Here is a 22831-nt window from a genome sequence, read left to right on the forward strand (position 1 = left end):
CTCACTTCTCGGCAAATCTAGTCGCTGGTCACCGGTTGGGTTGTATGACGGACTATGTGGTATCAGTATCGGGGCCAAGAGAGGCTCCCTGCTTGGCTTGCTGACCACGATGGTCGCAACGCCCGTAAGAGTTGCGCTCCTCCTATGAGGCACCGCCGAGGTTCCCTTTCTCCTTTGATCCTAGGTGAAAGCCTGCAATCCCATTCGCATAAGGCAGTGGCGTCATGACCTCCCTAGGGGAGGGGGTGCGTCTAGCATGGGGTGCATGTGAGCGGTGCTATGTGTGAAAGGTGACAGCTTTGTTTGAGAAGCAGCTTTCGTGTCGAGACGGCGAGTTCTGATCTGGTATACTTTGTTTTAGTGCTCGGTCATGGACGTCCTCCTATTGCGTGGTGGTTCGTCACCCTCGATCCTGCATGGGATCCCTTCCTCAACATCAGCCTCGCGATGGTTCATCAAGTCCCCGAGCCTTCTTAGTGGTTGTAACACTTGCTCGGATGCTTGTCGTTTTCCTTGAGCCATATGTTCCTTTGGTTTCAGTATGTTTCCCCTGCAGCTTATCCTCTTCTGGTTTGGTCATGGGCGGGCGGCAACATTGTAGTTGTCGAGGCCTGGCCGCTGTGGCAAGGGGGTCATGTGCAGTTGTTCTGCCTTGGTGGCCTCAAGACAACACATTTCGTAGGTCTAGGGTGAACGACTCCTTTGCCCGACGGTGTGGCGTCCTTGAAGCCCAAACGAGGGGGTAGGGTCCCTCTTCGGTGAGGGAGAAAGAAGGTGGACGATCTCCATGGTCCTTAATCATGCATCAGTGGTACCGTTCTTTAGGTGGTTGGCTGCTCTTTTGTAGTGCATTTGTCTTCTGCTTCGGTGACCAGGTGCAAAGGGCTACCCCTTCTTCAAGCAACGCTTCATTACTTTTAGTTTGAGTGCTTGTCGAGTGGGTTGTGTTGTAAGCTGTTTTATTTATATCCTTGTTTCTTTCAGTTCTCGGCTTTTCTTTTTTCCTTGCTCTCTGTTGATGGCGTTCTTGTTGGTTGTAATCTTGATCAGTTGATGGATTTGTTAATTTAAAGCTGGGCTCTTGGATCTTCATTCTAAACTAGGCCCGTGTGTTGCAATGGGAGAAAAAAAAATCATCATCTCCAATGGTCATGATCACATTTTGCGGCATCACCGAGATACACTATCACTCTCAATTTCGTGAAATCATGAACATTTCATGAAACTCATGAACATATTTGAAACCGTGAATTTTTTTAAAATTCATTAACATTTTTACAAATTTTCGAACATTTTCTAAAATCCAGAACATTAAATAATTTTTGTAAACACTTTTTAAAATTGTGAACAATCTTTTAACAATTTTCTTGAATCAGCGAAAATTTCTAGAATGGACGAACATAGTTTTGGAAATTGGTGGAACAATTTTTGAAATTCATGCTCATTTTTTTTGACTTAACGAACATTTTTTAAAATGCGTGATCATTTTTTGAATCAGCGAACATTTTATGAGAGAATAAACTATTTTAAGTCACAAACAGTTGTCGAATTTTTATGATATTTTTCCATTCATGAACATTTCGTGAATTGGCAGGTTTTTTTTTCAGTTTCATTAACATTATTTAATACACGAACTTTTTAGAAAATCATGATTTTTTCATTTCCCGAACATTTGTTTTCAAAATTTTGAACATTTTTTGAATAAGCAAACATTTTTTTATAAAATCAAGAACATTTTTTTCAATCCACAAACATTTTATGATTTATTAAATATTTTTTGCAAAATTCTAATTTTTTGAAGTTTGGGATTTTTTTAAGTCCAAAATTATTTAAAGTGGAAAAAGACGAAAAATGGGAAAAACAAAAATAATTAAAAACCAAATTTAAAAGACAGGCCGCGCGGACATGCGCCGGCCCAAACTAACGCGCTGCATTTTCTCCCAACACGCAAAGCGCAGTATAAGAGGTCCCTACTGCATGGGGCAGCCCAGGCGGGTATTCCCATGTGTGAGACTTTTTTTATAGTTATAGGTGGCATTGGTGGGTGATATTTTACAATTTTTGTGATAATTTCTATGACGTACCGCAACAAGCAATAACCCCTTTATTATTACTAGCAAACATGCCCGTGCGTTGCAATGGGAGAAAAAAATCACCCCTTATACACACTGGACGATATCAGCAAATTGCTTGAAATCTTAAATCTTCACACAACAAACAACATGATAAGTGGTGTTGCGCAAAAACGTAATGATTGGATGATTTTTGAAGTGTACTCAAGGTGTTTCCAAAAATCTATATGGGCACAATTTCAAAAAAAGTTGGAGATCAACATTAAGCCACTTGTTTACATAAAAGCTCGCACAAACAGTTTAGTTTGTATCAGCGTATATTGGTTGGTTATTGACTTATTGTGCGCATGTGATGCCCGGATAATCAAGCTACAGTAAACCTCTGCTAATGATGCCACGTCACCTCGATTACTGTTGCTAATCTCGTGTTAGTTCGAAACCGGTTCGAATTCAAATTCAAAATCAAGCAAACAATAAAAGTTTTCAAATGTTAAAACTAAATGTTAATCATGTGGAAAATATTATTTTGTTAATGCTGGTGGTGAACCAACATTTTTGAAAAGTGTTTAAATGCCCTAAACTATTTAAAATAGTGGCTAAAACAATTATTTAAATGCTTGTTACTTTATAAAAATACTAAACTACTTTAGTTTGGTGCCAAGTTAATTATAGCAGTGCCCTATGTTATAATTATAGTTTAGGTGCATGCTTAGTATATTATACAACTATTTTGCTTTTTGAAAATAAAAAAAAACATAAAAGTTTTAAAAGAAAAGAAAAGACAAAAGCCCCCTCTACCTGGGCCTAAGCAGCTGGGCAGGTCCAGTCGGCCCAGCCGGCCCACTCAAACCCCTTGCCCCTCTTCACTGTTCCTCGGGCGCGTCCGACCGAGCGCCCGCACGCGCTCGTCGCCGCCCAACCCCCTCGTCGGCGTTCGCCAGGAGGATAAGGCCGCCACCGAGCCCCCCCCCCACCCGCAGATATTTCTCACGCACTCTCTCATCCTCCCTCTCCACCTCGCTCGCCCCATCAGATCTGCCTCGCCCGAGACCGCGGCCGCCGCGCTCACCGTCGTCCTAACGCAGTCGCGGCCGGTCGCCTCCCCGACGCCTAGGACTGCACCGGAGAGCTCGCCTTCTTCGTCCTCATCTTCCCAGTGCAAGATTGCTCTGGGTCGTCGCCGGCGCTCGCGATCGACTCCATCTTCATCATCGCTGGCCGCCACTGCTTCTCTTCGGTCTACATTGCTCCGGCCGTCCTCGGCTTCGCCACGGGTCCAAACTAGTTAGGTCTAATTTAATTAGCTAGATTAGTTCTAGGATTAATTCTGCTATTTAGTTAGTATCAGTTTAGTGCTAGATTAGCCTAATAGCCTATGACATGTGGCCCCATTCTAATCTAGACACTAATTTAATTTAGATGCCTATGACATGTGGGACATACCTCACCTTTTGACCAGTCAAAGTAAAATGGTTGACCAGCCCCACGGGTCCCACTGTCATACACATAGGCTAGGGTAACACTAGCTAACAAATGCACATTCTGCATTCAATTCGATTTAAACAATTCCAGGAATTCTAGAAAATATTTAAAAACTTCGAAAAATCGTAGAAAAATAATCGTAACTCGGATGAAAATACTTTGTACATGAAAGTTGCTCAGAACGACGAGACGAATCCGGATACACACCCCGTTCGTCCGCCACACATCCCTAGCATAGCAAACACGCAACTTTCCCCCTCCGGTTCATTTGTCCAAAAACGCGAAACACCGGGGATACTTTCCCGGATGGTTCCCCCTTCACCGGTATCACCTCCTACCGCGTTAGGGCACACCTAGCACCGCTCGTAGTCATGTCATGCATCGTCATGCTTATGTTTGCATTATATTTATTGTTTCTTCCCCCTCTTTTCTCCGGTAGACTACGAGACTGACGCTGCTGCTGGTACCCCAATTGACTACGGTGTTGACGACCCCTCCTTCTTGCCAGGGCAACCAGGCAAGCCCCCCCTGATCACCAGATATCGCCTATTCCTTCTCTCTAGTGCTTGCATTAGAGTAGTGTAGCATGTTACTATTTTCGTTTAATCGTATTCTGCTGCATAGACTGTCATTGTTGCTACAGTTGTTAGCCTTAACTACAATCCTAAATGCTTAGTATAGCATGCTAGTATTCCATCAGTGGCCCTACACTCTTGTCCGTCTGCCATGCTATACTACTGGGCCGTGATCACTTCGGGAGGTGATCACGGGCATATGCTATATACTTTATACTGTTACATTACTTATGATAATATTCGGAGATGGGGGCTGAAGGGGCAGGTGGCTCCAGCCCGGTAGAGGTGGACCTGGGTTCCCGACGGCCCCCGACTGTTACTTTGTGGCGGAGCGACAAGGCAGGTTGAGACCACCTAGGAGAGAGGTGGGCCTGGCCCTGGTCGGCGTCCGCGGTTACTTCATAATAACACGCTTAACGAGATCTTGGTATTTGATCTGAGTTGGGTCGTTGACCTTATACGCACTAACCGCCACGTGGGACAAGATATGGGCAACCGGCGTCGTGGTATCAGCCGAAGCTCTTTTTGACGTCAGCGACTGAGCGGCGCGCGCCGCATTGGACCGTAAGCTCGCACTTGTATTAAGGGGGCTAGGTCTGCTTCCGGCCGCGTTCGCAACGTGCAGGTGTGCAATGGGCGATGGGCCCAGACCCCTGCGCGCATAGGATTTAGACCGGCGTGCTGACCTCTCTGTTGAGCCTAGGTAGGGCTGCGACGTGTTGATCTCCCGAGGCCGGACTTGACCCAGGAAAGTGTGCCCGGCCAGAGGGATCGAGCGTGTCGGGTAATGTGGTGCACCCCTGCAGGGAAGTTGATCTATTCGAATAGCCGTGTCCTCGGTAACAGGCGACCCGGAGTTGTACCTTGACCTTATCACAACTAGAACCGGATACTTAATAAAACACACCATTTCAAGTGCCAGATACAAGCCGGTGATCACTCTCTCACAGGGCGACGAGGAGGGGATCGCCGGGTAGGATTATGCTATACGGTGCTACTTGGTGAACTTACCATCTACTCTCTTCTACATGCTGCAAGATGGAGGCTGCCAGAAGTGTAGTCTTCGACTGGACTAGCTACCTCCTCTTATTCTGGCATTCTGCAGTTCAGTCCACCGATATTGCCCCTTTACACAGATACCCATGCATATGTAGTGTAGATCCTTGCTTGCGAGTACTTTGGATGAGTACTCACGGTTGCTTTTCCCCCTTCCTTTCCTCTCGGTTGTCGCAACCAGATGCTGGAGCCCAGGAGCCAGACGCCACCATCGACGACGACTCCTACTACACTGGAGGTGCCTACTACTACGTGCAGGCCACTGACGACGACCAGGAGTAGTTTAGGAGGATCCCAGGCAGGAGGTCTGCGCCTCTTTCGATCTGTATCCCAGTTTGTGCTAGCCTTCTTAAGGCAAACTTGTTTAACTTATGTCTGTACTCAGATATTGTTGCTTCCGCTGACTCGTCTATGATCAAGCACTTGTATTCAAGCCCTCGAGGCCCCTGGCTTGTATTATGATGCTTGTATGACTTATTTATGTTTTTAGAGTTGTGTTGTGATATCTTCCCGTGAGTCCCTGATCTTGATCGTACACGTTTGCGTGCATGATTAGTGTACGATTGAATCGGGGGCGTCACAAGTTGGTATCTGAGCCGACTGCCTGTAGGAATCCCCCTTGCAACTCCTTGGCCGAAGTTGAGTCTAGTCATTGCTAAAACTTTTACTAACATGGCTGTGTGGCTTACGGGCCCACGTCACCATTGGATGGTAGTAGGATCTTTTATTCCTCCACCTATACTCTGGGACACTGACATCTCTTCTATTCGGGTTAAACGATTTTTACTAACTCTGACTCTAGGTTCTCGATAATATTTTCTCCCGGAGAGCCCCTTCAGTCCAGATGATCGCCAACTACACTAGAAGATTCGGAAGATACTCTCCAGTGTTCACTCGAGACCTTGTTCCCGTTGCTTTTGCAATTCCCTACAACCGTTATCCCTATGGAGGATTACATGCACCTGTCATCTTACTTTCATTCCCAGTTGCTCTTGTTATTACAAGATGCATCGAATTATTCTCCAAACTTTTTAAGAATCCTTGAGCTTACTGCCTTGCAGTTCTTTGCCACATGAATACCCCCTACGGATAATTCCTCACACTTACCGAGTATCCGTTCCTCCCTCGTTGTTCATATGATTCACAAGATACATTGAGAGGTTATCGGATCTTTTGGTAATCCTCTGCCCGCTATTGCTCTGCAATTGTGTGCTTGCATTTTGGTTGCGTTCCTTAAGACCAGCAATATTCATTTACTATCCTTTGTCACTATCATTTTGAGTCCATTGATTCAACATGTGTGTGAATGCACACAATCATAAGTTATTCCCTGAAAATTATCCTTCCGGCTCAGACGTCATTTTAAACGTGAGCTGGTTCTCAACCAATCCAATTGCCGTTGATTGTACCCTAAGCCTACTCAACGTATCCATCCTTAATCAGAGTGTTTGCCTCTGATCCCTTGATTTGGAAATTATGATTCTTTGCCTTTGAGTTTTGAATTAGCCAGTTGTTTCTATGATCTAATGCCTTTGCATTGATTCTTCCTATGGTTGTGCGCCGATGCACACATCAGCTCCGTTATGGACCATCGGGTCCTTTGTTGAATTATCATCTGACAGTGTCCTTCGTATCCAAAAATCTTGAGAAGTTCTTTCCCTGATACATAATGCCATTGATAAATCATATTATCTGTTTTGACCAACCATACTCTGCTCTCGAGCTGGTGATGTTTACTATGAAGTTGTTGGTATATGTTCCTAAGATGCCCCGATGGGTTGAACCAACGCCTTCCCTAATCTTTGTGAACCCGAAAGATTTCATGGGTCAGACTTATCTGGTATTGCACCAGGTAAAACTTTCCACAACTAATGTCATTTTCGAAATACGAGAAGTGAATGAAAGGTTATGCATTGGAGAAGTGGGAGTCGACCTTGAACTTGGTGTTCATGCCCATGGATACGATGTAGATCTTATCATTAAAGCTTCTCTTAAATTAATTATTCCTTTGGTATAAGTTCATCTTATATCTGGGATCTGGTCTTTTGCAATCGTGGTTTCGACCATGTTCTCCTTTAAATACCATTTCTCGTGCAAGTTTAAGCACTTGTCTTCTGCAGAGCAATACCCCAGTCCAACCTCTACTTTGATCTGTCGTCGAGTATTACCCCCGGTATCTCGAGAATATCAAAGAACTGTGTTGCTCCCTATGAGTCTTCATCTAGTATTGCTTCTCACCGATTTCAGATTTCCCCCGGGTTCTGGGTTGTCATCAACCGAGAACACTGATAAGTGAATCGATTCCGCACTCCGATTCAATAAATCTAAGTAATTTTCGTTGCTTACGAGTTTAATAATCCTTCAAGTCATTCCTAGCATGATCGGCTATATCATTATCGTGCCAAATTTTAACTGTGCTACCTGGTTCTTCTTCCCGAAGCACAATTTTCGACGATGAGCTAAGCTTACGTCGATCTTTCTTGTCATATCTTTTCGCCTTGAATAACAGGCTTGATTTCAAGTTTGTGACGTACCCATGGTTCCAATAACCTTTCGCTTCATCATTCCTTTGACTTGATGTCATCGTCGATCGATTACATCTTCATGAAATCTCATGACAAATGTGTCGTGATCATCATCAACATTCTGAGCTCTTCCAGGATATCAATCAAATTCATGATGAGAAAATACCATCCTTGCCCCTTGATGGTTTGTGTTATCATCGACAACATTCTTGCCTCCCCCAACACAAACTTGTTTAGATAATGTTGTAAATACATCCTTTTTGACATGTCAATGGATTGCTGCCGGACCCATCGGCCACGTCCTCATCTTTTTCCTGATAAAATTGCATGATATGTTCTAGAAATTCCTGATGGATCCTTTGTGGTCCCAAAGTCTGATCTTCACCTGATGACCATGTCAATGCTATCTCGAAGCATGCCTATGGTACTCCGATTTTCAACAAGAACATTTGAAGCCCAATGCAAAATGTTTCTTGCTCAATTATCCAAACACCGTTGCATGGGTAATGTCATGAAATTTCTCTCGCCTTACCTAAAGAGTTTTCTACATTATGTCCTACCACGTATATCATGCTCTGCTTGTCCTTGGGAAGGATATACCCCTGAAATATGTGTTTAAACACATTTTCCTTTCCATTGTTCTGTTTAATCTAATAATCACATTTTCCTTTCCATTGTCTTGTTTAACTTTTCTTGTGATCAATATGATCTAAGCAGTAATATTTTCTGCTTATGCAAACACCTCAGTGTACAACTCTGTCAGTAAGACCCTGTTACTATTGTTGATGATATTCCGGTAACCACCGATGGACGAGAACTTTGCCTATTGGTCCACCTTGTTCAACGAGCAGGAAATTGGTTCTCTTCATCCCTCGCCCTTGGTACCGATATTGTTGCCAACATAACTGATAGTCTCTTCTCTGACATGCCTTGCTCTCATGATCGTGCAAGATGACAACACCCTCCCTGCTTTTAACCCGCATGGTGGGCCCATAACCCACAGCTCCACAGGATCGAAACCTGACTCTCCTGGACACCCCCTGTTCCCGAAGTTATTCCTCGCGTGTGGCCTCGTATGTAATTCACGAGCCGCCGTCTAAGAGATCATCAATTCTGATATCAGACACAATACTTATTCCCATTGCTTTGAACCCCTTTCACGCGCTGTTTCAGGCATCGAACGATTGCCTGCCCGCTCGAAACTTCCCATGAATACCTCCTCACTTTGCTCTCGATATTTTCTTAAGTTTCAATTCGAGAGTACTTTTCGCCACCTTCCCCGATGTTATCGACCAGATAGTCAACCTTGCAGAGGTCCGTTCTCTCGGAATACCCACCCTCTATTCTTTCGTAAGTACGATGGAGTTCCCGAAAAAAAAGGATGTCGACTTCATCTTGATGACCTAAAATAGAGAAATGAAGACATCAATGCGAGGGATCAACTCCTTCGAGAAGAGCAACCAAAGACGGGAAGATCCGTTAGAATTTCGTAACCAGAACTTTCCCCTTACTCCCCTCTTAAATCTTGGGATGAGATTTCTTGTAGTGGAGGAGAATTGTGACGCCCGGATAATCAAGCTATAGTAAACCTCTGCTAATGATGCCACGTCACCTCGATTACTGTTGCTAATCTCGCGTTAGTTCGAAACTGGTTCGAATTCAAATTCAAAATCAAGCAAACAATAAAAGTTTTCAAATGTTAAAACTAAATGTTAATCATGTGGCAAATAGTATTTTGTTAATGCTGGTGGTGAATCAACATTTTTGAAAAGTGTTTAAATGCCCTAAACTATTTAAAATAGTGGCTAAAACAATTATTTAAATGCTTGTTACTTTATAAAAATACTAAACTACTTTAGTTTGGTGCCAAGTTAATTATAGAAGTGCCCTAAGTTATAATTATAGTTTAGGTGCATGCTTAATATTTTATACAACTATTTTGCTTTTTGAAAATAAAATAAAACATAAAAGTTTTAAAAGAAAAGAAAAGACAAAAGCCCCCTCTACCTGGGCCTAAGCAGCTGGGCAGGTCCAGTCGGCCCAGCTGGCCCACTCAAACCCCTTGCTCCTCTTCACTGTTCCTCGGGCGCGTCCGACCGAGCGCCCGCACGCGCTCATCGCCGCCCAACCCCCTCGTCGGCGTTCACCAGGAGGATAAGGCCGCCACCGAGCCCCCCCCCCACTCGCAGATATTTCTCACGCACTCTCTCATCCCCCCTCTCCACCTCACTCGCCCCATCAGATCTACCTCGCCCGAGACCGCGGCCGCCGCGCTCACCGTTGTCCTGACGCAGTCGCGGCCGGTCGCCTCCCTGACGCCCAGGACTGCACCGGAGAGCTCGCCTTCTTCGTCCTCATCTTCCCGGTGCAAGATTGCTCTGGGTCGTCGCCAGCGCTCGCGATCGACTCCATCTTCATCATCGCTGGCCGCCACTGCTTCTCTTCGGTCTACATTGCTCCGGCCGTCCTCGGCTTCGCCACGGGCATCAGAAGACTCCGCGGTGAGCTCCTGCAGCTCCTCCCCCTCACAGTTGACTCTGGCGCGTCCCATAGACACGATCCCCTCGAGCTCTTGCTCCGGCCACCGCTCGGCCATCGCCGTTGTCGTCGTTCCGGCCATCCCCAACAACTGTCGCTTGCGTAGTTAGGATCGGCGCATCGTGCTCGCCCGTTTGATGCTCGCGGCCGGCCATTTGGTCGCCAGAACAGCGAGTTTCGCACGCCGCCGCCATTCTGTTGGGCGCCGCTGTAGACCACCGGCGCGCACCGTCGTGCTTCCACCTGCGCTCACCACATCGTAGCGGCGCCTCTCCCCGTGCGCAGTTCGTGCCCGTCCACGCCTCTGCACGCCCGATGCCCCTGTGCCGCGCGCCGCTCACGGCTCACAGCCTGCGCCCGCGCAGCCCCGCACCCTTGTCCAGTCACCCGCTTTGCTGTACTGCTGCTGCTGCTAACTACTGTGGATGCAGCTAGCTTTACTGATATTACATTGAGTAACCCCCTGGACTGCCCCTAAACAACGACTAAACAACTACTAACAAGAGCAAAATTATTATGTAAAGGTAGTATATTTGACAAACTGCATTTTGTACCACTGGACCAAATCCATTTGATGCATGGTTTAAGTCCTATAAAATCACAAAATGCTATCTTCTGTTAACAGAAAACAGATTTAACCTCTAGCATTGTGTGTAGTGTGCTGTGTGAGTGCACGTGTGTGTGAGTGTGTGTGCGGCCGGCCCAAACTAGTTAGGTCTAATTTAATTAGCTAGATTAGTTCTAGGACTAATTCTGCTGTTTAGTTAGTATCAGTTTAGTGCTAGATTAGCCTAATAGCCTATGACATGTGGCCCCATTCTAATCTAGACACTAATTTAATTTAGATGCCTATGACATGTGGGACATACCTCACCTTTTGACCAGTCAAAGTAAAATGGTTGACCAGCCCCACGGGTCCCAGTGTCATACACATAGGCTAGGGTAACACTAGGTAACAAATGCACATTCTGCCTTAAATTCGATTTAAACAATTCCAGGAATTCTAGAAAATATTTAAAAACTTCGAAAAATCATAGAAAAATAATCGTAACTCGGATGAAAATACTTTGTACATGAAAGTTGCTCAGAACGACAAGACAAATCCTGATACGCACCCCGTTCGTCCGCCATACATCCCTAGCGTAGCAAACACGCAACTTTCCCCCTCCAGTTCATTTGTCCAAAAACGCGAAACACCGGGGATACTTTCCCGGATGTTTCCCCCCTTCACCGGTATCACCTCCTACCATGTTAGGGCACACCTAGCACCGCTCGTAGTCATGTCATGCATTGTCATGCTTATGTTTGCATTATATTTATTGTTTCTTCCCCCTCTTCTCTCCGGTAGACTACGAGACTGACGCTGATGCTGGTACCCCGATCGACTACGGTGTTGACGACCCCTCCTTCTTGCCAGGGCAACCAGGCAAGCCCCCTCCTTGATCACCAGATATCGCCTATTCCTTCTCTCTACTGCTTGCATTAGAGTAGTGTAGCATGTTACTATTTTCGGTTAATCCTATTCTGCTGCATAGCCTGTCATTGTTGCTACAGTTGTTACCCTTACCTGCAATCTTAAATGCTTAATATAGGATGCTAGTATTCCATCAGTGGCCCTACACTCTTGTCCGTCTGCCATGCTATACTACTAGGCCGTGATCACTTCGGGAGGTGATCACGGGCATATGCTATATACTTTATACTGTTACATTACTTATGATACTGTTCGGAGATGGGGGCTGAAGGGGCAGGTGGCTCCATCCCGGTAGAGGTCGGCCTGGGTTCCCGACGACCCCTGACTGTTACTTTGTGGCGGAGCGACACGGAAGGTTGAGACCACCTAGGAGAGTGGTGGGCCTGGCCCTGGTCGGCGTCCGCGGTTACTTCATAATAACACGCTTAACGAGATCTTGGTATTTGATCTGAGTTGGGTCGTTGACCTTATACGCACTGACCGCCACGTGGGACAAGATATGGGCAAACTGACATCATGGTATTAGCCGAAGCTCTTTTTGACGTCAGTGACTGAGCGGCGCGCGCCGCATTGGACCGTAAGCTCGCGCTTGTATTAAGGGGGCTGCTACCTCTTGAGCACTGCATTGGTTTTCCCTTGAAGAGGAAAGGGTGATGCAGCAAAGTAGCGTAAGTATTTCCCTCAGTTTTTGAGAACCATGGTATCAATCCAGTAGGAGGCTACGCGCGAGTCCCTCGTACCTACACAAAACAAATAAATCCTTGCAACCAACGCGATAAGGGGTTGTCAATCCCTTCACGGTCACTTACGAGAGTGAGATCTGATAGATATGATAGGATAATATTTTTGGTATTTTTATGATAAGATGCAAAGTAAAATAAAAGCAAAGTAAAAAAGCAAAGGAAATAAATAAGTGTTGGGAGATTAATATGATGAAGATAGACCCGGGGGCCATAGGTTTCACTAGTGGCTTCTCTCAAGAGCATAAGTATTTTACGGTGGGTGAACGAATTACTGTTGAGCAATTGACAGAATTGAGCATAGTTATGAGAATATCTAGGTATGATCATGTATATAGGCATCACGTCCGAGCTAAGTAGACCGACTCCTGCCTGCATCTACTACTATTACTCCACTCATCGACCGCTATCCAGCATGCATCTAGAGTATTAAGTTCATGAAAACAGAGTAACGCCTTAAGCAAGATGACATGATGTAGAGGGATAAATTCATGCAATATGATAAAAAAAACCCATCTTGTTATCCTCGATGGCAACAATACAATACGTGCCTTGCTGCCCCTACTGTCACTGGGAAAGGACACCGCAAGATTGAACCCAAAGCTAAGCACTTCTCCCATTGCAAGAAAGATCAATCTAGTAGGCCAAACCAAACTGATAATTCGAAGAGACTTGCAAAGATAACCAATCATACATAAAAGAATTCAGAGAAGATTCAAATATTGTTCATAGATAATCTTGATCATAAACCCACAGTTCATCGGTCTCAACAAACACACCGCAAAAAGAAGATTACATCGAATAGATCTCCACGAGAGAGGGGGAGAACATTGTATTGAGATCCAAAAAGAGAGAAGAAGCCATCTAGCTACTAACTATGGACCCGAAGGTCTGAGGTAAACTACTCACACTTCATCGGAGAGGCTATGGTGTTGATGTAGAAGCCCTCCGTGATGGATGCCCCCTCCGGCGGAGCTCCGGAACAGGCCCCAAGATGGGATCTCGTGGGTACAGAAGGTTGCGGCGGTGGAATTAGGTTTTTGGCTCCTGTTCTGATCGTTTGGGGGTACGTAGGTATATATAGGAGGAAGGAGTACGTCGGTGGAGCAACAGGGGGCCCACGAGGGTGGAGGGCGCGCCCTGGGGGGTAGGCGCGCCCCCTACCTCGTGGCATCCTGGAAGCTTCTCTTACGTAGGGTCCAAGTCTCCTGGATCTTGTTCGTTCCAAAAATCACGCTCCCGAAGGTTTCATTCCGTTTGGACTCCGTTTGATATTCTTTTTCTGCGAAACTCTGAAATAGGCAAAAAAACAGCAATTCTGGGCTGGGCCTCCGGTTAATAGGTTAGTCCCTAAAATAATATAAAAGTGAATAATAAAGCCCAATAATGTCCAAAACAGAAGATAATATAGCATGGAGCAATCAAAAATTATAGATACGTTGGAGACGTATCAAGCATCCCCAAGCTTAATTCCTGCTCGTCCTCGAGTAGGTAAATGATAAAAACAGAATTTTTGATGCGGAGTGCTACTAGGCATAATTTCAATGTAATTCTTCTTAATTGTGGTATGAATATTCAGATCCGAAAGATTCAAGATAAAAGTTCATATTGACATAAAAATAATAATACTACAAGCATACTAACTAAGCAATTATGTCTTCTCAAAATAACATGGCCAAAGAAAGTTCATCCCTACAAAATCATATAGTTTAGTCATGCTCCATTTTCGTCACACAAGAATGCTCTCATCATGCACAACCCCGATGACAAGCCAAGCAATTGTTTCATACTTTAGTAATCTCAAACTTATAAACCTTCACGCAATATATGAGCGCGAGCCATGGACATAGCACTATGGGTGGAATAGAATATGATGATGGGGGTTATGTGGAGAAGACAAAAAGGAGAAAGTCTCACATCAACGAGGCTAATCAATGAGCTATGGAGATGCCCATGGACTGATGTTAATGCAAGGAGTAGGGATTTCCATGCAACGGATGCACTAGAGCTATAAATGTATGAAAGCTCAACAAAAGAAACTAAGTGGGTGTGCATCCAACTTGCTTGCGCACGAAGACCTAGGGCACTTGAGGAGGCCCATTGTTGGAATATACAAGCCAAGTTCTATAATGAAAAATTCCCACTAGTATATGAAAGTGACAAAACAAGAGACTCTCTATCATGAAGATTATGGTGCTACTTTGAAGCACAAGTGTGGCAAAGGATAGTAACATTGTCCCTTCTCTCTTTTTCTCTCTTTTTTTTGGGCCTTCTCTTTTTTTTATGGCCTTTCTCTTTTTTTATTCCTCACTTGGGACAATGCTCTAGAAAATGATGATCATCACACTTCTATTTATTTACAACTCAATGATTACAACTTGATACTAGAACAAAGTATGACTCTATATGAATGCCTCCGGCGGTCTACCGGGATATGCAATGAACCAAGAGTGACATGTATGAAAGAATTATGAATGGTGGCTTTGCCACAAATACTATATCAACTACATGATCATGCTAAGCAATATGACAATGATGGATGTGTCATGATAAACGGAATGGTGGAAAGTTGCATGGCAACATATCTCGGAATGGCTATGGAAATGCCATAATAGGTAGGTATGGTGGCTGTTTTGAGGAAGATATAAGGAGGTTTATGTGTGAAAGAGCGTATCATATCACGGGGTTTGGATGCACCGGCGAAGTTTGCACCAACTCTCAATGTGAGAAAGGGCAATGCACGGTACCGAAGAGGCTAGCAATGATGGAAGGGTGAGAGTGCGTATAATCCATGGACTCAACATTAGTCATAAAGAACTCACATACTTATTGCAAAAATCTACAAGTCATCGAAAACCAAGCACTACACGCATGCTCCTAGGGGGATAGATTGGTAGAAAAAGACCATCGCTCGTCCCCGACCGCCACTCATAAGGAGGACAATCAAAAAACACCTCATGTTTCAAATTTGTTACATAACGTTTACCATACGTGCATGCTACGGGACTTGCAAACTTCAACACAAGCATTTCTCAAATTCACAACTACTCAACTAGCACTACTTTGATATTATTACCTCCATATCTCAAAACAATCATCAAGCATCAAACTTCCCTTAGTATTCAACACACTCATAAGAAAGTTTTTACTAAACTTGAATACCTAGCATATTAGGATTATTTAAGCAAATTACCATGCTATTTAAGACTCTCAAAATAATCTAAGTGAAGCATGAGAGATCAATAGTTTCTATAAAACAAATCCACCACCGTGCTCTAAAAGATATAAGTGAAGTACTAGAGCAAAACTATATAACTCAAAAGATATAAGTGAAGCACATAGAGTATTCTAATAATTTCCAAATCATGTATGGCTCTCTCAAAAGGTGTGTACATCAAGGATGATTGTGGTAAACTAAAAAGCAAAGACTCAAATCATACAAGACGCTCCAAGCAAAACACATATCATGTGGTGAATAAAAATATAGCTCCAAGTAAAGTTACCGATGAAAGTAGAGGAAAGAGGGGATGCCTTCCGGGGCATCCCCAAGCTTTGGCTTTTTGGTGTCCTTAGAATATCTTGGGGGTGCCATGGGAATCCCCAAGCTTAGGCTCTTTCCACTCCTTGTTCCATAATCCATCAAATCTTTCACCCAAAACTTGAAAACTTCACAACACAAAACTTAACAGAAAATCTCGTGAGCTCCGTTAGCGAAAGAAAACAAAAGACCACTTCAAGGTACTGTAATGAACTCATTCTTTATTTATATTGGTGTTAAACCTACTGTATTCCAACTTCTCTATGGTTTATAAACTATTTTACTAGCCATAGATTCATCAAAATAAGCAAACAACACACGAAAAACAGAATCTGTCAAAAACAGAACAGTCTGTAGTAATCTGTAACTAATGAAAACTTCTGGAACTCCAAAACATCAGCAAAAATAGGACGACCTAGACAATTTGTTTATTGATCAGCAGCAATTGGAATCAGTATTTTATCACGTTCTGGTGATGTTTAACAATTTTTTTCGTGAACAGAAAGTTTCTGGAAATTTCTGCAAGATCAAATAAATATCATCCAAGAAGATCCTATAGGTTTAACTTGGCACAAACACTAATTAAAACATAAAAACACATCTAATCAGAGGCTAGAACAAATATTTATTCCTAAACAGAAGCAAAAGAAAAAAAAAACTAAAAAATAAAATTGGGTTGCCTCCCAAAAAGCGCTATCGTTTAACGCCCCTAGCTAGGCATAAAAGCAAGGATAGATCTTAGGTATTGCCATCTTTGGTAGGCAATTCTTCAATGAGGCATCTCCCATCTTTAGGAATTTCTTTCTTTTTATTGATTATCAAACTTTTAGGCACAAGATCGAAAAATTCATTTGCAATAAATGGTTCCTTAATGATAGCAAAAAGATTGGGATGAATACTTATAGATTTGAGATCCGCAGTTTCCTTGCTAGAGGATTCACCCTTATTTTTAGGAACATACATAAGCTTGGCAATTTTAGTAGGAGGACTTGGAGTATTCTTAACGGAAGAAAAAGCGGTTCCCAAGTTGGTAATGATATCCTCAAGTTTATCGATCCTAGTGGAATCCTGATTTATTTTCTCATTAACTATGGGTTCCTTTTCTTTAATATTTTTCAAGGTGACTCCTACTTTAGATCCATATTGAGTGATTCGGTTGTGGATCTTTTTATCCAAATTTTCAATTAACTCTATGGTAGCAACCTTATTTTCAATAATTTCAAGTCTTTGCATTACATGCTCCAAAGTTAACATAGTTCCATTAACCAAAAGGGGCGGTGAGCCAAACAAATCTATCATAGCATTATAAGAATCAGAAGTATGGCTACCCAAGAAATTCCCTCCGGTAATGGTATCAAGGATATATCTATACCAATGATTAGCACCTACATAAAAATTGCGGAGAAGAACGGAAGTAGATTGCTTCCTGGTAGATCTATTTTGAGCATTGCAAATTCTATACCAAGCGTCTTTTAGATTTTCTCCCTCCCTTTGCTTAAAATTTAGAACTTCATTCTCGGGAGACAACGGAGAAGATAGAAGACTAGCCATAACGGCAAGCAAACGAGAAAAAGGCAAAAGGAAAAGAGAGGGCGAATAAAACGGCAAGGGTGAAGTGGGGGAGAGGAAAACGAGAGGCAAATGGCAAATAATGTAATGCGGGAGATAAGGGATTGTGATGGGTACTTGGTATGTTGACTTTTGCGTAGACCTCCCCGGCAACGGCGCCAGAAATCCTTCTTGCTACCTCTTGAGCACTGCGTAGGTTTTCCCTTGAAGAGGAAAGGGTGATGCAGCAAAGTAGCGTAAGTATTTCCCTCAGTTTTTGAGAACCAAGGTATCAATCCAGTAGGAGGCTACACGCGAGTCCCTCGTACCTACACAAAACAAATAAATCCTCGCAACCAACGCGATAAGGGGTTGTCAGTCCCTTCACGGTCACTTACGAGAGTGAGATCTGATAGATATGATAGGATAATATTTTTGGTATTTTTATGATAAGATGCAAAGTAAAATAAAAGCAAAGGAAATAAATAAGTGTTGGGAGATTAATATGATGAAGATAGACCCGAGGGCCATAGGATTCACTAGTGGCTTCTCTCAAGAGCATAAGTATTTTATGGTGGGTGAACGAATTACTGTTGAGCAATTGACAGAATTGAGCATAGTTATGAGAATATCTAGGTATGATCATGTATATAGGCATCACGTCCGAGCCAAGTAGACCGACTCCTGCCTGCATCTACTACTATTACTCCACTCATCGACCGCTATCCAGCATGCATCTAGAGTATTAAGTTCATGAAAACAGAGTAACGCCTTAAGCAAGATGACATGATGTAGAGGGATAAATTCATGCAATATGATAAAAAAACCCCATCTTGTTATCCTCGATGGCAACAATACAATACGTGCCTTGCTGCCCCTACTGTCACTGGGAAAGGACACCGCAAGATTGAACCCAAAGCTAAGCACTTCTCCCATTGCAAGAAAGATCAATCTAGTAGGCCAAACCAAACTGATAATTCGAAGAGACTTGCAAAGATAACCAATCATACATAAAAGAATTCAGAGAAGATTCAAATATTGTTCATAGATAATCTTGATCATAAACCCACAGTTCATCGGTCTCAACAAACACACCGCAAAAAGAAGATTACATCAAATAGATCTCCACGAGAGAGGGGGAGAACATTGTATTGAGATCCAAAAAGAGAGAAGAAGCCATCTAGCTACTAACTATGGACCCGAAGGTCTGAGGTAAACTACTCACACTTCATCGGAGAGGCTATGGTGTTGATGTAGAAGCCCTCCGTGATGGATGCCCCCTCCGGCGGAGCTCCGGAACAGGCCCCAAGATGGGATCTTGTGGGTACAGAAGGTTGCGGCAGTGGAATTAGGTTTTTGGCTCCTGTTCTGATCGTTTGGGGGTACGTAGGTATATATAGGAGGAAGGAGTACGTCGGTGGAGCAACAGGGGGCCCACGAGGGTGGAGGGCGCGCCCTGGGGGGTAGGCGCGCCCCCTACCTCGTGGCCTCCTGGAAGCTTCTCTTACGTAGGGTCCAAGTCTCCTGGATCTTGTTCGTTCCAAAAATCACGCTCCCGAAGGTTTCATTCCGTTTGGACTCCGTTTGATATTCTTTTTCTGCAAAACTCTGAAATAGGCAAAAAACAACAATTCTGGGCTGGGCCTCCGATTAATAGGTTAGTCCCAAAAATAATATAAAAGTGAATAATAAAGCCCAATAATGTCCAAAACAGAAGATAATATAGCATGGAGCAATCAAAAATTATAGATACGTTGGAGACGTATCAGGGGCTAGGTCTGCTTCCGGCCGTGTTCGCAACATGCAGGTGTGCAATGGGCGATGGGCCCAGACCCCTGCGCGCATGGGATTTAGACCAGCGTGCTGACCTCTCTGTTGAGCCTAGGTAGGGCTGCGACGTGTTGATCTCCCGAGGCCAGACATGACCCAGGAAAGTGTGCCCGGCCAGAGGGATCGAGCGTGTCGGGTAATGTGGTGCACCCTGTTGGAAATATGCCCTAGAGGCAATAATAAAATGGTTATTATTATATTTCCTTGTTCATGATAATTGTCTATTGTTCATGCTATAATTGTATTAACTGGAAACCGTAATACATGTGTGAATACATAGACCACAACATGTCCCTAGTAAGCCTCTAGTTGACTAGCTCGTTGATCAATAGATGGTTATGGTTTCCTGACCATGGACATTGGATGTCATTGATAACTAGATCACATCATTAGGAGAATGATGTGATGGACAAGACCCAATCCTAAGCATAGCACAAGATCGTGTAGTTCGTTTGCTAAGAGCTTTTCTAATGTCAAGTATCGTTTCCTTAGACCATGAGATTGTGCAACTCCCGGATACCGTAGGAATGCTTTGGGTGTACCAAACGTCACAACGTAACTGGGTGGCTATAAAGGTGCATTACAGGTATCTCCGAAAGTGTCTGTTGGGTTGGCACGAATCGAGACTGGGATTTGTCACTCCGTATGACGGAGAGGTATCTCTGGGCCCACTCGGTAATGCATCATCATAATGAGCTCAATGTGACTAATGAGTTAGCCACGGGATCATGCATTACGGAACGAGTAAAGAGACTTGCCGGTAACGAGATTGAACGAGGTATTGGGATACCGACGGTCGAATCTCGGGCAAGTAACATACCGATGGACAAAGGGAATTGTATACGGGATTGATTGAATCCCCGACATCGTGGTTCATCCGATGAGATCATCGTGGAACATGTGGGAGCCCATATGGGTATCCAGATCCCACTATTGGTTATTGGCCGGAGAGGTGTCTCGGTCATGTCTGCATGGTTCCCGAACCCGTAGGGTCTACACACTTAAGGTTCGGTGACGCTAGAGTTGTTATGGGAAATAGTATGTGGTTACCGAAGGTTGTTCGGAGTCCCGGATGAGATCTCGGACGTCACGAGGAGTTCCGGAATGGTCCGGAGACGAAGATTTATATATGGGAAGTCCTTATTCGGTCGCCGGAAGTGTTCGGGGGTATATCGGTATTGTACCGGGACCACCGAAAGGGTTCCGGGGGTCCACCGGGAGGGTCCACCTGCCCTGGAGGGCCCTATGGGCTGAATATAGAGGGGAACCAGCCCCTAGGTGGGCTGGGCGCCAAACCCCCCTAGGGCGCATGCGCCTAGGGTTGGGGGGGGGAAACCCTAAAGGGGGCGCCCCGTTGGCTTGGGGGGCAAGCCTCCCACCCTTGGCCGCCCCCCCTCTAGATCCATCTGGAGGGGGCCGGCGCCCCTCTCCCTTGCCCCTATAAATAGAGGGGGTGGGAGGGCAGCCGCACCCCCTGGCCTGGCGCAGCCCTCTCCTCCTCCAACTCCTCCTTCTCCTCCGTAGTGCTTAGCGAAGCTCTGCCGGAGAACCACGAGCTCCATTACCACCACGCCGTCGTGCTGCTGGAGTTCTCCCTCAACTTCACCTCTCCCCTTGCTGGATCAAGAAGGAGGAGACGTCCCCGGGCTGTACGTGTGTTGAACGCGGAGGCGTCGTCCGTTCGGCGCTAGATCGGATCTTCCGCGATTTGAATCGCCGCGAGTACGACTCCATCAATAGCGTTCTTGTAACGCTTCCGTTTAGCGATCTTCAAGGGTATGAAGATGCACTCCCTCTCTCTCATTGCTAGCATCTCCTAGATTGATCTTGGTGACACGTAGGAAAATTTTGAATTATTGCTACGTTCCCCAACAGTGGCATCATGAGCTGTGGGCGATGATTTGTTCAATTTGCTTACCGTTACTAGATTATTATCTCCAACAATTTTGAATTATTATCTCCTAGATTGGTCTATGCGTAGATTCTATGCACGAGTAGAACACAAAGTAGTTGTGGGCGATGATTTGTTCAATTTGCTTACCGTTACTAGTCTTATCTTGATTCAGCGGCATTGTGGGATGAAGCGGCCCGGACCGACCTTACACGTACTCTTACGTGAGACAGGTTCCACCGACTGACATGCACTTGATGCATAAGGTGGCTAGCGGGTGTCTGTCTCTCCCACTTTAGTCAGATCGGATTCGATGAAGAGGGTCCTTATGAAGGGTAAATAACAATTGGCATATCACCGTTGTGGCTTTTGCGTAGGTAAGAAACGTTCTTTCTAGAAACCCATAGCAGCCACGTAAAACATGCAACAACAATTAGAGGATGTCTAACTTGTTTTTGCAGGGTATGCTATGTGATGTGATATGGCCAAAAGGATGTGATGAATTATATATATGTGATGTATGAGATTGATCATGTTCTTGTAATAGGAATCACGACTTGTATGTCAATGAGTATGACAACCGGCAGGAGCCATAGGAGTTGTCTTAATTTATTGTATGACCTGCGTGTCAATGAAAAACGCCATGTAATTACTTTACTTTATTGCTAACCGTTAGCCATAGTAGTAGAAGTAATAGTGGGCGAGACAACTTCATGAAGACACGATGATGGAGATCGTGGTGTCATGCCGGTGACGAAGGTGATCATGCCGCGCCTTGAAGATGGAGATCAAAAGGCGCAAGATGATACTGGCCATATCATGTCACTTTATGATTTGCATGTGATGTTTGTCATGTTTACATCTTATTTGCTTAGAATGACGGTAGCATAAATTAGATGATCTCTCAATAAAATTTCAAGAGATGTGTTCCCCCTAACTGTGCACCGTTGCGAAGGTTCGTTGTTTCGAAGCACCACGTGATGATCGGGTGTGATAGATTCTAACGTTCGCATACAACGGGTGTATGCCAGATTTACACATGCGAAACACTTAGGTTGACTTGACGAGCCTAGCATGTACAGACATGGCCTCGGAACACAAGAGACCGAAAGGTCGAACATGAGTCGTATAGTAGATACGATCAACATGGAGATGTTCACCGTTGATGACTAGTCCGTCTCACGTGATGATCGGACACGGTCTAGTCGATTCGGATCATGTATCACTTAGATGACTAGAGGGATGTCTATCTAAGTGAGAGTTCATTAAATAATCACATGAACTTAATTATCATGAACATAGTCAAAATGTCTTTGCAAATTATGTCATAGCTTACGCTTTAGTTCTACTGTTTAAGATATGTTCCTAGAGAAAATTTAGTTGAAAGTTGACAGTAGCAATTATGCGGACTGGGTCCGTATATTGAGGATTGTCCTCATTGCTGCACAGAAGGCTTATGTCCATAATGCACCGCTCGGTGTGCTGAACCTCGGGCGTCGTCTGTAGATGTTGCGAAACATCTGACATACACGTTTTGATGACTACGTGATAGTTCAGTGCGT

This window comes from Aegilops tauschii, chromosome 6 (assembly GCF_002575655.3).
Source record: "Aegilops tauschii subsp. strangulata cultivar AL8/78 chromosome 6, Aet v6.0, whole genome shotgun sequence".
Taxonomy (NCBI): domain Eukaryota; kingdom Viridiplantae; phylum Streptophyta; class Magnoliopsida; order Poales; family Poaceae; genus Aegilops; species Aegilops tauschii.